Source organism: Zingiber officinale, chromosome 9B, assembly GCF_018446385.1.
Source record: "Zingiber officinale cultivar Zhangliang chromosome 9B, Zo_v1.1, whole genome shotgun sequence".
NCBI lineage: Eukaryota > Viridiplantae > Streptophyta > Magnoliopsida > Zingiberales > Zingiberaceae > Zingiber > Zingiber officinale.
In genome coordinates this window covers 32102585-32120401 of record NC_056003.1, presented here as the reverse complement: position 1 = coordinate 32120401, position 17817 = coordinate 32102585, and the positions used below count along the sequence as shown (strand labels likewise).

The 17817-nt window shown below is 39.2% G+C and overlaps 1 pseudogene; it reads right to left on the bottom strand.

Moving 5' to 3' along the window:
* Nucleotides 1-4835: 4835 nt before the first annotated feature.
* Nucleotides 4836-17817, bottom strand: part of LOC122022914 — a 33525-nt pseudogene continuing 20543 nt past the window's right edge.

The window sequence follows — 17817 nt, the reverse complement described above, 5'->3', positions numbered from 1 at the left end:
CCAAGAAAGCGCGAAACTCCAAATACTAGGCGCGTGGAGCCTGCTTCAGGCCATAAAGCACCTTATGCAACTGGCATACATGATCCGGAAACTCAGCACTGTGTATACCCGAAGGTTGCGCCATATAAACCCCCTCTGCAAGATGACCATTAAGAAATGCATTGTTTACATCAAGTTGGCGAAGACACCACCTCGGATTCACAGCTAAACTAAGAACAATGCGCATTGTTACTGGATTAATAACAGAGTTGAATGTATCATGAAAGTCAACACCAGAGCGCTGATGAAAATCCTTGGCAACAAGGCGAGCCTTATACCGATCAATTGAGCCATCAGAATTACGCTTAATGCGAAACAGCCACTTATTACCCATAAGATTTTGGTCTGGCGAAGGTGGGACAAGAGTCCAAGTCTGATTACGGAGAAGAGCATCATACTCTTCATGCATGGCTTGTACCCAATTCGGATCTTTGAGCGCATGCGTGACAGAGGAGGGTTCACAAGGTTGTGGAAGACTAGTATGAAGAAGATACTTTGGATTGAGTTTGTAGATGACATTTTTGGAGCGAGTTTAAATGGGATGTTGGTTTAGAGAAGCGAGAGCGGGAGAAAGAGTCGGTGGGCTAGAGTGTCGGTTGCCACCAGGCAGCGTGGACGACCCAACAACAAGAGGTGATGATGGCAGAGATGATGGCGGCGAGGATGACATCGGTGAAGAAGTCATTTGCGGACGGCTATGGTTAGTGGTAGGTTGCGACTTCGATGCTGGAGGGTCCCACGAACTGGTGCAGCAGAGAGCTCAAAGTCAGTGTCTATTACTGTGGAATCCAAGGAGGAGGTGATGGTAAATGGGAAAACATTCTCCACAAACTTAACATGACGAGATACAAAGACTCATTTGAGAGCTACATGCCAAGGAAGACACATGAGGTTGCCTTGGGATCAAGCTTGTGGTGAGAGTAGGGGCGCAACCATGGAAAGCATAGACACTCGAAAAATCGAAGCTTAGAAAGATCAGGAACGGTGGTGAATAATTTTTCAAAAGAGGACATATGGGAGAGACCGACCTTAGGCATGCGGTTAATCAAATAGACTGCCGCAACAAATACATAAGGCCAAAAAGTGAGTGGAATAGATGCTTTGTGCAACAAAGTGAGACCAATTTCGACTATATGGCGATGACGACGTTCAGAGTATCCATTGTGTCCAAGAGTGTGTGGAGGAGTGGTAAGATGACTAATACCATGAGTAGTAAGAAAGGAGCGAAGGGCTAAGAATTCACCTCCATTATTAGTGAATAGTATTTGGATAATCATCGAGAATCGATTTTCAACAAGAGTTTTAAATGCAATAAAGGTAGAGTATACATCCGATTTATTGCGTAAAGGATAAAGCTATATATACTTTGTAAAATGATCAACAAAGATAACATAATATTTGAGTCCATCAAATGATGATATAGGAGATGTCCAAACATCAGAAAAGATAATATCCAAAGGAGCACGAGACGAAATACTAGATTTATGAAAGGACAGTTTATGACTCTTATTAATATTGCATGAAGTGTATGAAAAATTAGACAAAGTATTCGTAGGAAATGAAAGACCCAAGGATAAAAAAAAAACGTTGCAAAACATCTAATGACGGATGACCTAAACGACTATGTCATAAGGAAATAGATGACGAGACAGACATGACGGAAGATGATGATAGCGTAGACATAAATTTTGGCTAGTAATAGACAACATCTCTATGAATCCCGTTGACTAGTGTCGCTTTCGTACGACGATCCAACACCTGAAAATATGAATCAAAGAAAAGAAATGTAACAGGATTAGTAGCATAAAGTGCTGCGACAGAAATCAAATTTTTTTGACATAGATGACACAAATAAAACATTGGAGAAAACTAAAGGGAAAGATGGAGTAGGGAAAAAGAAAAGAACCAGTGTGTGTAATAGGTAGTCTAGAACCATCACTAATGACGACGCTATCATTCCCAGAGTAAGGCTCATGCAACGAGAGAGTAGCGAGATCAGTGGTGACATGATGAGAGGTGCCAGAGTCAACAACCCATTCCCGAGAATCAGACGAAGGTGTATAATGAACGACAGTGTGTGCAAACGGCGCACTATACGTGGGACGCGGAGCACGCGGAGGAGCCGGCGGAAGCAGAGCAAGCATCGAGACAATCATATGACTGCACTGGCGAGCAGAGTGACCTTGGACACCACAAATCTAACAACGCCCAAGATAATGATTGGGACTGGATACAGCTGGATGTGTAGGAGGACGCGCAAATAGCCCAGGAGTAGACATGCGTGGCTGATGGGATATAGGCGGAACCTGCTGGCGATCACCACGATAGTTTGAATACCGATTACGAGAATTTCTTATTGGAGCCACAAGAGCAGTCATTGGCATCGAAGATGAAGATGATGTTGAGACTTTTAACTGGGCTTCATAGCTGAGGAGCTGCTCGAATAGCTCATCAAGGGTAATAGGGACGCCACGAACTTGTAGAGCATGTGCGATATTGCAGTAATCTTGGCTAAGACTATTCAGAACACGAATAGAGAGCTCATCAAAGTCAACTTTAACATTCATAAGCGCAAGAGCGTCAATATTTCTTTTGATGTCCTGCATATAATCAGTGATAGACCTGTTACCCTGCTGAGGGCTGACAAGATTTTGACGAGTCATAATCCTGCCACGTGAGGGAGTGGCGTAGGTTCTCTCCAGCGTCTGCCATGCGTCTCTAGATTAAGTTGATGAAGAAATAAATTGCACAAGAGCAGGAGATATCGAACGTATAATAGCGTTGAGGAGAAGTTGATCCTGGCAAAGCCAGAGAATATGATCAAGATTCGCCTGAGGGAGCGTGGCATCTGTAGGCGTTATCTGCGCAGGAGGACAGGGACGTGAGCCATCAACAAAACCCAGTAAGCAATATCCGAATAGAAGAGACGTGAACTGCAATAGCCAGGCAGAATAATTGGAGGTGGTGAGTTTCAATGGTGCCTGAACATTGACGTTGAGAACCACAAGAGAGGCAGGAGAATCAAGAGTATTTGTGAGAGATAGCCGGCGGGTGATGTCGTCGGCGGCAGCCATTGTAGAAGGCGGCTGGAGCCGGCAGTTGATGTCGTCGGCGACAATCATTGTAGAAGGCGGCTGGTAGGTATTGTGGAGAAAAGAAAGAAAGAAAAAAAGAGAAGAAAAAAAGGGTTGCTGTTAAGCTTAGAGCTATGATACCATATTGACGATAGAATTTACACATATTATTAATGATAACATATGATATATATAAAACATCATTATAAGTGAAAATAGGAAAATACATAAATTAGGAAAACAATAAAGTATTTTCTAATAATAATTATTCTCCAATAATTAGGAAACAAATAACTATTTTCTAATAATAATTATTTCTTAATAATTAAGAAATAAATAACTATTTACTTATAATAATTATTTCCTAATATGAAATTTGAGATCCGAAAGCTTAGAACTCAGCCTCGCTATACAAGTCTCTATGAAATCTAAAACGGAAAAAGGACTCTCTTTGGGTGAAATATGTCCATCATCAGTACCTCCAGCATGTTGATTTGTGGGACTGGAATGCCAAGTCTGCTGGAATGCCAAGGCAGCAGACTCGCCTTTGATCAAGAAATTACTGCAATTTCGTGACACTTTGTGCAACCGAACAGGATCCAAATTCCAGGCGCAGACCCTGTTGGCCAGCTGGTTCAGCACTGATCAGCGACATACAACACCTGCATACGACTTCTTCCATCCACGAGGTGAGTCCAAGCCATGGGCAAAGGCAGTGTGGAAGGCTTACCTTATGCCCAAGCATCAGTTCACGCTATGGCTCCTTGCGCATGACTACCTACGCACAAAGGATCAGCTAGAGGACATGCCATGCAAAACCTATCCTCTATGCAAAGATGAGGATGAATCTTCGATTCACACCTTCTTTTGGTGCCCCATTAGCACTGCTCTATGGGACAAGGTGAAAACTTGGCTTCACCTACGGCATGAGATGAGCACCTCCAAGCGAATGCTAGAGAGGTCTTTTTCCAGAGATACTGTAGCAATGATCACTTGACCAGAGCTAGATACTTGGGTATATTGTGCATGATATTTTTGTTATGGTAAGCACGTAATCATTGTCAATTTGAGGGAGATGTTCCTGATGTCGAAAGGGTATTTCGTAAGATTCAGACAAACGTCTATCGCTCTGTGTCCATATATAATTTCTCATTTGATATATAAACTATTTACCTTTCTCAAAAAAAAGTAAATGAATACGAGCCGAATTTCCTTCTCGAACAAAAGTTAACAATTTGAAAGAGCAAATTGGATAAAATAATGTAACGAAATAATAAGTGATCTAGAGATCACAAACTTTCAATTCTACAATTGAACTTTGAAGAGCATCGAAACCAACTTGGAATTCTCAACTAGAACAATGCACTTCAATAAAAATGGAATTCTCAACTAGAACAATACAGTTCAATAAAAATAAGATAGATTGCAAATACTAGACTCTGTTTCTTACGAGATGAAGCGAAAGAATTAGAAGAGACGAATGAGGAACGATTTCACTGGTTTATATTTCATGGAGGGAAAGGAGAATGAAATTCTAAAATTAATTTGACCAAAAAACGTTTTTAGAAAAGAACACTATTAATAATAAAAAAAATTGGGGGGAAGTGAATTTCAATTATTTGGTGGGATTTAACAGTTAATAATAACCCAAAATAGGAGAGCAGTGCCACTTCCATCTGATTTGGAGGAAAGCCAAAATAGACAAAATTGAGAAAAAGTATTTTACTTGTTTCCCTCAATTTCCATCAAGAAACAAGGGGAGCAAAGAACAGCTGGAGAATTCTTTCCATCCTCAAGTGTTTCTGCCTAAAGAAATGCAGATAAATGCAAGGGAAATACCACGCATGTTTGTTATGTTGGAACACATTAAAACATAAAAGACAGAAGGTTATCTATTGGATTGTATCGAAGAAAAAAAATTACTCTCTTGAACATGGAAAGGATGTACCTACCTCTTCATCTCAGCATGGAGCAAGAATCATCTTTTTCTCGTTGAGGCAGGGCAGCTATAAACTCATCCCAGGTGTTGACAGCCTTGATTGCAGCATTGAACAATCTTTCCTGGATACTTATAAGTATCTCCTTCACTTGATCCACAGAATTACCCATTGATGTCTGTTTTAGCACCATTGTCGCGGCGAACAACCCGTACCTGCAGAATCACATGTGAGATTTGACTCCTACCATACAAGAAACAAAAACATTGCATAATTAGACCAAAAAAAAAAAAACATTTCAAGAAGCATATAATATTATGCCATAAGATCATCTTTCAGGTAAGTTTTCTAAGTTTATATTACAGTTAAGTGAATATATTGAATCGAGCTGTTTTTCAGATTTTCCAAATCAAAGATTCAAAATTCAAGACCCAAAATAAACAACTAAAACTTAACCAGTTCAAATCCCCTAAGATTGCCTCTGCAGTGCATGTAGGCGCAAATATATGAAACGTTTGACGAGTGTAGTTTTATGGGTGTAAGCAAGAATATCTACTTGTGTTTGCATTTGCAACTGCATCCAAGAGCTGAAACAGCATGTACTAAGTACTTAGTGAAAAATATATTGTAAATATGGATGATTTAATTTAGGCGGATCAAATTTTATTTATTTAGGCAGATCAGATTTTATTTATTTAGATAGATTTTATTTGATTGTATTTCATTCCATAAATGAGTAGGAAAGAAGTGTATAAATTATAGTAAGAAATCCTTTCAAGAGGCTTTTGCAAGGACCCGAAGCCAAGATGCTGAATTCGAAGCATCTAAAGCACGTAATTATTTTTTTTAAAGAGTTTATTGCCCCTAGTATCTTGCTAGACCGGATTATAATAGGCAATCTCTTCTAGATATACGATAGATTCTCAAATAACAAAGTAGCAAATTCTTTAGTTGTTTGCATAAGAATAGGGAATAATTATCTTTTAATTTGGCCAAGAGGACTTATTTATGAGGACGGATCCTCCCGTTCATTTGCGGACCCGAGGATGATTAACTAAATGCATTGGTTGATTTTAGTGAACCCTATCTATTTACAGATAGGGTCTGTTAAAATCAACCAATCAAAATTTATGAACTATTCTCTGGTCTACAATTTGTGGATCAAAGGATCCCGCCTACTTATTTATAGAATTATTTCAATCAGCCATAAAAGGACACAATCATTCATCAGCCATGTTAGTTCAAAAAGGACAACCATTCACAATGAAATTGTTGGTCACAGAGAGAGATGCAATTGTTCGCATTTTAAACATTGTTTACAATGAAAGTTAAAGAGATGCAACTATTTAAAATGCAAACTCTGTTCACAATACAAACTAAACTTCAACGTAAATAAGATCCTCATGTACAAATTTATATTATCAAGTATTTTTGAGAAATACAACATGAGCTATTCCTCGGCAGAATTCTTCAACAAAATGCTTCATGGTATCAGAGCCATCAGCCATCTCTTTCTACCATTGAATCTATTCTATCACAAAGGCTACTTCCGACACTGTAAGCCATCTCTTTCTTCAACCGCAGCAAACTCTCAGCGACCACAGCCTTGTTCTCGCCATGTCAACCCCTAATGTTCCTGTTGGAGTTGAAGGCTCGTATATCACTGGCCACAAACTCAATGGTCTGAATTATCTCTAAAGGTCGTAGTCCGTAAAGATGCATATCTGCGGCAAAGGGAAAGAGGATTTTCTCACCAGCGCCTCTGTCGCACCCTCACTCGAATACCCAAAATACAAAATCTAGAACGCTGAGAATTACATGGTGATGCCATGGCTGATAAATTCGATGACCAACTAAATCGGGGAAAACTTTCTTCACGACCTTAGACAAGGTGAGCTATCTATTACACAATATTTCAACTCCCTTTCTCGCCATTGGCAACAAGTCAACATCCTTGATGCTCACCTATGGGCTTGTAAAACCGACGCCGAACTCCATTGAGAAATCAATGAGCAGAGGAGGGCCTTCAAATTTCTGTTCAGGTTAAACTCCTCACTGGACAACATACACTCGTGCATTCTCAGCCTCAAGCCACGGTCGAGCGTGCATGAGGCTTTTGTTGAAGTTCGCCAAGAGTAAAGTTGACAGAAGATTATGCTCTAGCCGACTACTGCTGCTGAAGCTTCTGCACTTGTGATTCATCGATTCCAGCCTCAACTCAACGACGACAATCATGATCCTTGACAGAATGATGGAGACAGCCAGCCGCGTCGTGGTCATCCTTGGTGCGACCTTTGTCGCAAAGTTGGGCACACCAAAGATAAATGTTGGGTGATTTACAGGAAGCCACATGACTAGAAGATCAAGTTGGAGCGCCACCCATGAGCTCACGTCGCCCATAATCAGCCCTCGGCAGCTAACCCCTTCAGTGCTGAACAGATTGACTTGCTGATGAAGATGCTGCGTGACCTACCAAGCAACGAAAGATATGGGAAGGTTGAGAATCATGCTGAGTTTCTTTTTCAGCACAGGTGCACCGAAAATCATGCCCAATCTGAAATTTCAACCCGTTCAAGCCTAAAAAAGCTCACCGTTGCCTCAACCCATCTGGAGCCCACTGGTTACTTAACCCACAACGAAGGTATTCTCCCTAATACTTTAAATATAAATAGGTTTCTCAGACAATGCATTATTGACTCAGACGCATCGAAATATATGATCGGCGATATATCCCTCCTTTACAATTATATTCCCTGTTGAGACAATTCCACTATTTGAGTTGCAAATGGGTCTATCGTTAAAACGTTGGCGTTGGTTCCATAAAGATAAGGCCAAACATATACTTGCAAATAGTCCTTCATGTTCCTACATTAAATGTACTGTAATTTATTATCCATAGGAAAGTTGACTCATGATTTAAAATATCTTGCTAAATTTTCTCCTAAATTGTGTAAATTTCAAGATACGAAAACGAGGAAGACGATTGGTAGTATTGAATCGTGTTCTGAACTCTACATTATTCATGGGACTTCGCCTCACTGAGAAAATTTAGCTAGCTACCACTCTACCTCTTCCAACAATAAACATGCTGAAATCATGTTATGACATTATCGTCTTGGTCATCCAAACTTTACTTATTTTGCAAAACTCATTCTAAACTTATTCCTTAATGACAATGTTGCTAAACATACACAAGTATCCTTTCCGAGCTTAAGTTACAAACCATCTAAACCCTTTTCACTCATTCATAGTGACGTTTGGGGACCATCCCATGTTAAAACTCTTCCAGGAAATCATTGGTTCTTTCATTTGTTGATGATCATACTTGCCTGACTTGGTTGTTTTTAATGAAAGATACATCTATAGCGAGACTGACAATGCCCATGAATACTTAACATCAAATCTTAGCACTTTTCTATCATCAAAAGGCATCATCCACCTCAGTTCCTGCGTTTATACTCCTCAATAAAATAGGATTGTTGAACACATAAAGGGATCAAAAGAATTTAGATATCTTCACAATGATATGATATTGTCCACTTTGGCCCAAACTCTTATGATTTTGCTCTTGGGCTATACCCAAAATGCTTCATACCAATGGAGATATTTTTTCTTATAAACCCATAATCTTTCCCATGTGTTTTCAATATGAGACTATGTTTGCAACCTTGTAATCTCAATAATTCCTCCCTCAAACAAAGGACCTTACGATTTTCCTCAGGTATCAAGTCACTCTTGACCTGCTTAGGGCCTCCTCTCGAGTATCAGGTCACTCTTGACCTGCTCAGGGCCTCCCCTCAAGCATTAGGTCACTGACCTGCTCAAGGTCTCCCCTACTTTGTTCCAAGTTTCACCCACGTGGTTCGATCTTGTATCATGGCTCTTTCGGCGGTTGGTTCGATGAAGAGAAATCTAACTCTAATACCAATTAAAATAATCAAACGAGATAGAAATCCCTAAAACACAAAACCCAGCATTTGAACTCAAACCATGCACTGATACCAATTGTAGGATCAAAAAAAATTTAGATATCTCCATAATGGTATGATATTGTCCACTTTGGGCCTAAGCCCTCATAGTTTTTGCTCTTAGGCTCTATCCAAAAGGCCTCATGCCAATGAAGATATTTTTTCTTATAAATTTATGATCTTTCTCATATGTTTTCAATGTAGGACTATGTTTGTAACCTTGTAACCCCAACAATCCCTCCTTAAACAAAGGACCACTGGTCCTTCTCAAGCATCAGATCACTTTTGACCTACTCAGAGCCTCCCCTCAAGCATCAGGTCATTGACCCGCTCAGGCCTCCCCTACTTCATTCAATGTTTCATCCATATGGTTCAATCTTGGATCATGGCTCTAGCTTGTGGAAACTCTAACCATAAGCAACGAAAATAATAAAACGAATAGCTCAACATAAATCTAACTCTAGCAAGATTGACGGCCAAGACCTCTGAGCGACACAACACCTCTTCTATTTGTTAACCTGAAAGTCAAAGAAAAAAATAAAGGGTACTGAGTATAATAACTTAGTGGGTAGAAGAAAATAGTGCATAGATAACATACTGACAGGAGATCAAAGGATACAATCTCAAGTAAAATACTTACTAACCAAAAGTATAATCAATAACATAACACTTCACTAGCCTGCATACATACACGCATTATCATTATTAGCTAGTCGTGTTGGCTTTAAATGATTTGATATCGATTATTTCTCATACTGTCACTAGGGGGTACCGTTCGGTTTGGTGGACAAGTATACCCTGGGGCGTGACAACGCAAGAACAAACATCTTCTCGAGGTAGTTCGCTCACTCATGTTCTCTTCCCATGTACTAAAGTTTTTTTGGGTAATGTCGTCTCCACAACCATCTATCTCATCAATTGAATGCCCTCTTGAGTTCTCAATTTTCATAGTCCGGTTCAACTTCTCAACAAATCATACCCCCACACCAAGGTAATCTCTCAAAACATTCTTGCAAAAGTATTTGGTTGTACATCATTTATTCACATCCACCAACACAATCGTAAGAAACTTGATCCAAGATCCACCAAATGCATTTTCCTTGACTACTCACCATTCCAAAAAGGCTACAAATGTTACTCACTTGTCACCAAGAAAATCTACAACATCATGGATGCCACTTTCTTTGAACAACAATCATACTATTCCAGTTCTGATATTCAGGAGGAGAATCTGAGTGAATATCATCATTCATCATACTGTTCCAACCATATCTCGACATCAAGGTGTCACATCCCAACACCTCACATGCATCACCTCCTCCTGTAGTGAAACATTTGGTGTATACACAAGACGAAAGGCATATTCAGTACCATTTCAAGAGTTAGAACTGGATCCAACTCCCATAGACATTCACTCATGTATGATACTCAATCATGAATCTACTTCACCTATGGATAATAACCTTAACATTCCAATTGCGTTAAGGGAATTAGATCTTGCACCATGGATCTCATTTCCAACTTTATTTCTTATAAAGGATTGTTCCCAAATTATCAAGTGTGTGTCGCCGCCTTTGATAATATTCAAGTCCAACCACCATTGATGAAGCTCTCAAACACCCTGAATAGAAAAACTTGTTGACGAGGAAGTTAAAGCCCTACAAAAGAATGGTACATGGTATTGTGAACTACCAAAGGGAAAGAAAGCAATTGGGTGCAAATAGACTTTTAAAGTCAAACACAAAGCTGATGGAACATTTTTTTAAGACTAGAGGCATGTCTTGTAGCCAAGGGATTCTTGTTGGTTGCTACTCGGAAAACCTAGAGGTTCCACTGTACAAAAATTTTGTACAAAGGTCTGAACCTTTTCCTAGCTACCATGTGTTCTTTTAAATTAAATTTTGGATCGCCTGCGGAACTTAACACGTTTGATCCAAAACTTAATCTATTTGTTCTTTTAGGTTTTGACTTGGATCTCCTGCGGAACTTAACACGTTCGACCCAAATCTCCTTAAGTTATTAATTCCATTAAATATTAATTTCCATAATTGGTTCCCAGTACTGACGTGGCGAGGCACATGACCTTCTTGGATATGGGAGCAACCACCACCGACTAGACAAAACCTTTTATAGAAATCTAATATTTAATTTCCTAAAATAACTTTAGGTTAACCGAAAAGAACAATCAAATCACAAGGAAAAGAAAAAACAAAAGAACACAACATCGAAAAATATATTCGAAATACTAGAATCGTAAGCCTCTTGTATTTGGTATTATTTCCATAAATAACTAGCATGATGCGGAAAGGAAAAATTACTAGTTATACCTTCTAAAAAGACCTCTTGATCTTCTACCGTATTCCTCTTCTAACCTCGGACGTTGTGTGGGCAACGATCTTCCGAGATGAGAACCACCAAGCACCTTCTTCTTCCTTGCAAGTTTCGGCCACCACAATTCTCCAAGAGAAGTAGAGGTCCGACCACCACCACCAAGCTCCAAGGGATGCAAGAAACAAAACCACCTTTCTCTCCTTCTCCTAGCTAGAACCGGCCACCATCAAGAGCTCCAAGAGAGGTTGCCGCCGGCCATAAGAAGAAGAGAAGAGGAAGAAGTTAGGGCCGGCCACCAAGGAGGAAAAGAGAGGAGAAGAATAATAGAGTTGGTCACCCGTGAAGACACCTCTACCCCCTCTTTTATAATCCTTGGTCTTGACAAATAAGGAAATTTTAATAAAAAATTCCTTAATTCTTTTGTCATAAAAAGGAAAAATTATTTTAATTAAAAAACAATTTTCTTCTTTTAATAATAATGGTCGGCCACTTCTAATTCCCCAAAATAAGGAAAATTTAATTCACACAAGAATTAAAACTTCCTAATTTGTTTCTAGAAATTTATAAAAATTTCTCCAATAATTTTTATCCCTTCATGATTGGTTAATAAAAGGAAATTTTATAAATTAAAATATTTCTTTTAAACATGTAGATGATTTCCAAAAGGAAAGTTTTCTCTAAAAATTAAGATCTCCTTTCAATCTACAAATAAGGAAAGATATCAAATCTTTTCTTAATCTTTTGTAGAAACTTATAAAAGAAATATTTAATTTTTAAACTCTCTTTTAAATTATTATCATGGTTACCAAAAGGAAAGTTTTTCTTAAAAATAAAATCTCCTTTCAATTTACAAATAAGGAAAGATTTCAAATCTTTTCTTAATCTTTTGTAGAAAGCTTTAAAAGGAAAGATTTAATTTTAAACTCTCTTTAAAACCATGATATCCACATAAGAAATAATTTTAACAAAAAACCTTTTAATATGATGTGGTCGGCCACCTAAGCTTAGGCTCCAAGCTATTGGTCGGCTACCTTAAGGCTCAACCTTTAGGCTTGGCCGGCCTTAAGCTTGAGCTTCAAGCTTGGCTTGGCCGACCCCTATTGGTTGGGTAAGAAGGTGGGTATGTGGTGGGTATAAATCTCTATATGCAAGAGGTTACGATAGGAACCGAGAGGAGGAATTGGTTTTGGTCTCCCGATGAAATTAAGCTTCCCGTGTTCGCCCCGAACACACAACTTAATTCCATCAATAATAATTCATTCCACTAAAGAACTATTATTGAACTACCGCACCAATCCCAAATTACATTTTGGGCTCCTTCTTATTATGAGTGTGTTAGTCTCCCTGTGTTTAAGATGTCAAATGTCCACTAATTAAGCGAGTTACTGACAACTCATTTAATTAATATCTTAGTCCAAGAGTAGTACCACTCAACCTTATCGTCATGTCGGACTAAGTCCACCTGCAGGGTTTAACATGACAATCCTTATGAGCTCCTCTTGGGGACATTCTCAACCTAGATTACTAGGACACAGTTTCCTTCTATAATCAACAACACACACTATAAGTGATATCATTTCCCAACTTATCGGGCTTATTGATTCATCGAACTAAATCTCACCCATTGATAAATTAAAAAAATAAATATCAAATATATGTGCTTGTTATTATATTAGGATTAAGAGCACACACTTCCATAATAACTGAGGTCTTTGTTTCTTTATAAAGTCAGTATAAAAGAAACGACCTCTAATGGTCCTACTCAATACACTCTAAGTGTACTAGTGTAATTATATAGTTAAGATAAACTAATACCTAATTACACTACGACCTTCAAATGGTTTGTTCCTTTCCATTATGGTCGTGAGTTACTGTTTATAATTTATAAGGTACTGATAACATGATCCTTTGTGTGTGACACCACACACCATGTTATCTACAATATAAATTAATTGAACAACTACATTTATCATAAATGTAGACATTTGACCAATGTGATTCTTATTTCTAGATAAATGTTTATACCAAAAGCTAGGCTTTTAGTATACACTCTAACAATTCTCACAATCCTATGGCATCAATTACCTTGAAACCTTTGCTCTAGTGGCCAAGCTCAACACTATCAAAATCTTATTCTCTTTGTCTGCAAACAAGGACTGACATTTATATCAATTGAACGTCAAAAATGTCTTTCTAAATGGTAACTTGGAAGAAGAAGTTTACATGAAAATTTCACCTGGCCTTGGCGCTCATAACAACAAGGTATGCAAGTTTCACAAGTCATTATATGGTCTTAAGCAATCTCCCAAGACATGATTTGACAAGCTTGCTACTTCTACGACAAAGCATGGATACACTCAGTGTCAAGTAGATTAAAACTTATTTGTGAAAATCTCTCCTGAAAGATAGATCACCATTCTTATTGTCTATGTCGATGATATCATCATCACCAGTGATAATGAGAAAGAAATCACAAATCTAAAAGAGCTCCTCACTTAGGAATTTGATATAAAAGATTTTAGGAACCCAAAATTCTTCCTTGGCATGAAACTAGCTCGATTTGAACACGGAATATTCCTTTCACAATTGAAATACACGTTGGGTCTACTAAAAAGAAACAGACATGCTTGGGTGTAAGCCTGTGGATACTCTGATGGATGCTTCCAACAAAATTGATTTTGGAAAGGACCATGCACCAGTAGACAAGGGGAGATATCAACGACTTGTAAGATATCTCATCTATCTATCTCACACATGATTTGATATCAGGTTTTCCATCAGTGTAGTAAGTCAATTATGAATAGTTCGATAGAAGAACACATGAACGTTGTCTATAGAATCTTGAGATACCTCAAATGGTCCCCTCGGATGGGTCTAGTGGTTAGCGCATGAGGTGTTGTCATCATGAGGTCTGGGGTTCGAATCTCAGTAAAGCCGAGGTAAATGTCTCCCTTATGTGCTAGTCATTATTCCAAAGGCTAGTAGCCGCCCGTGATTTACTTCCTCCGTGTTGGCCCTGCGACGGGTTGGCGGGGGCGCTGGGGGTGAGCGTATTCGCCTTTTTACCACCTTAAGATACCTCAAGCGTACCCCAAGCAAAGGGTTACTAGAGAATCTTGAGATACCTCAAGAGTACCCCAAGCAAAGGGTTACTATTTTGCAAGAACAAAGACTGAGGTATACATGTGTACTCAGATGCAGACTGGGTTGGGTATCTTATAAATAGATGATCAACCTCGGGCTACTATATGTATGTCTGAGGTAATTTGGTAACATGGAGAAGTAAAAACAGTCTGTGATAGCAAGAAGCAATGTTGAAGCAAAATTTAAACTTCTTGCACTCGAAATTTGTGAAGAAATATGGATACTTAGAAAAATCTCAGAAAAAATTGTCAAACTACAATGCGACAATTTAGCAGCCATCAGCATTGCAAACAATTTTGTTCACCATGACAAAACGAAACACATAGAAATTGACAGACATGCGAAAGAAGCTGTGGAACTCTCATATATTCCTTCACGACATCCAGACACATACAAAAGCTTTCCCAAGGATCAACTTTGAATAACTATGTGACAAGTTAGGCATGTACAATATGTACAACCCAATTTGAGAGGGAGGGTAGAATATATTATAAATATGGATAGTTTAATTTAGACCGATCAAATTTTATTTATTTAGGCAGATCAGATATTATTATTTAGGTAGATTTTATTTGATTTGATTGTATTTAATTTTATACATAAGTGGGGAAGAAGTGTATATAAATAAGATCCTCGTGTACAAATTTATATTGCCAAGTATTTTTGAGAAATACAACATCAGCTGTTCCTCTCATATGCCTCGACAGAATTCTTCAACTCTTGGCGGAATTCTTCAAGGCAGAATTCACCAGAATTCTTCACTTAGCAAACCCAAATTTTATTTGAGTCATAGTTTACTTGGTTATTTACTAAATCCTTTGGTCCAATCTCAATCCTCAGAGGAACACCTTTCATTTTCCAGTAGGAGTACTTCCAGCCAGGGGATTAGTTCTCCCTCAAGTCCACTTCGGCTCTAAACCCTGCTTCACAAAGTGTCTGAACTGTTGATGAACAAGCATTAAAGATGCAACATCCTTGTATGGCACAGGAATGACAATAATTTGAAGTGCTGCAACTTTGGGTGGCAACACCAAGCCTTTATCATCTCCGTGAACTATCACCATAATCCCAATCTGCAAAAATCTTGAGATTAATAAAGGTCTACTCCAGTAAAGCATGTAATTTTAAGTTACAAGGTCAAACTGAGTTTAGAAAACTTTGATAATCCATGTTAAACAACTTTTGATAATTGCGCCTATGAAGAATATCCACACTTTGTGACTCTAGGAAAAAATTAAGGATCCTTATTGAATAAATTGCTATGATATTTTTAGTCACCTGGAATTGTGAGCCTGTGCTATAGTATAATTTTCTCTCGTAAGGTCAAATTATAAAGTTAAATTGCAGTTGCTAGATCAGTCTCCAAGTGTGACTATGAACAAACTATGGACCTGACTGCTACGATTGATTTTTAGCTAAGTGCATATAGGGATTGATACGGTGCAAAAGGTAAGGTCCGATAAGGTCAGGTAGTCGAAAGTTAAGGGGGAGTGACAATCAAAAGTCAAGGGAACATGACAGTCAGAAGTCAAGGGGACATGACAGTCAAAACTCATGGGGGCGCGACGGTCGGAAGTCAAGGGGATGTGGCAGTCAGAAGTTAGAGAGAAGGAGTTAAACCGCCTGACATCATCAGCTGCATAATTCTCGGTCGGGTACTGACAGATCAAGATCCTAGATCAGAGACATGAGATACAACCTGAAGTAAGGCCTAACCTTCCCCGACTAGTTCGATTTTCTCAACGCGATCTGCATAGAGACAGACTTGGTACTTTCAGTCAGACAACCCTCGGCCGACCTTCCAGTACTCCAAGTGTGGGGAGGGGACCCTAGTCGTAGTTTGTCTCCCTCAGCAAGACTCGAGCCAAGCGCCACATCCTAACAGCCATCCCGAGCGGCTCATAACTAAACCTGGGCGGGACAGAAGGCACTAGGCGACAACAATATCAGGGAATCATAATCACCTGCCAGATAATAACTGCCATATGTCAAGGAATATTCCAATGGTCTGTTGTCATCTACGAATGGAACCTTTTTTTAATCTATAGGAGGTGCCACGCGTCCTCCATCACCTGAGAGGCCTTGACACCCGACATTCTATGATATTAGTCAATCTCTAGAGGTACGCACAGTCATATAAAAAGGGAGGTCCTCTCCCTTGAGCAGGTACGCTCTTTCGCACATTTGCACTTGTCTTCTACAATTCTTTTTCCTTCGTACATTGTTCTTCTGGGGAAAAAGTACTTGACTTGAGCATCGGAGGGCCTGCACCGGAGACTTTTTCCCTGGTTTATGGTCTCTAACGTTCCGGGTGCTTGTTTGAGTGTGCGCAGAGCCTAAGTACTGTCGGGTAGGTCACCGCCGTCCTTCAGTTCCACGTGGGGGTCTATTTTTCAGTGCGCATATGCCAGGTGTCCCCAAGTCGCCTCTCCGTCAACACCGACGACACCTCAGCTAACTTTCTTCTAACTCAGATTCTGGACAGGATCAATTTGGAGTCGTCTGTGGGAACTTCTTTCGCCTGTTCTGGAGAGTGAAGATGAAGGATACCGGAAGGATCAACGTCACCATGACAACAGGAGAATATGAGCTGTTCAAGGAGGCCAAGAGGCGAGCGACTTTCAAAAAACAGACCACTGCTTTACATCCACACAAGATGCCCGCAGTTTCTAAGGACCCGACCCGTGTCTCAGATTTGTTAAGGTTATAGCCAAGTCCCGATTTGTTGTACACGGCTCATTGCGACCCAAGTACCATATTTAGACACTTGGATCCCAGTTCAAACTTTTTCAACGTTTTCTTGAGTCGCTTGACTTATCCTTTCAAGTTGAAATTTTCTTCCTCAAGTTTTGTAACTTGAGTTGAAGTTCCAACTTGAACTTGGTTAGTCGAGTCACTCAAGTTAACTTGCTCCTTAAGGTGATCAATTTCCTTAAGTAGTAAGTTATTTTGTTTTTAGATTTTGGTTAATTTTTTAAACAAACATTTAACTATTTTAAGTAAATTTGACTTGGAATAAAATGTTACCATATTGAGACCTTCAGAAATAGATGTGGATCCGTGGCTGGACATGATGTCGATCTCGGACTCAATGTCAGTCTCGAACTCGTACTCTTCCTAGGACTCGGAACCTTTGTTTCTTACCATAAGGGCAAGATGACTTGAATGCTTCGGTTCTTCTGCATCAGACTCTTCGGAAGATGACTCATCCCACGTTGCTTTGAGGGCCTTCTTTCTTTAATTTGTGTTGATTTTGGATTTTGCTCCTTCCGGTTAGGGCATTCCTTTTTGAGATTCCCCTTCTTGTTGCATCTGTAACAAATC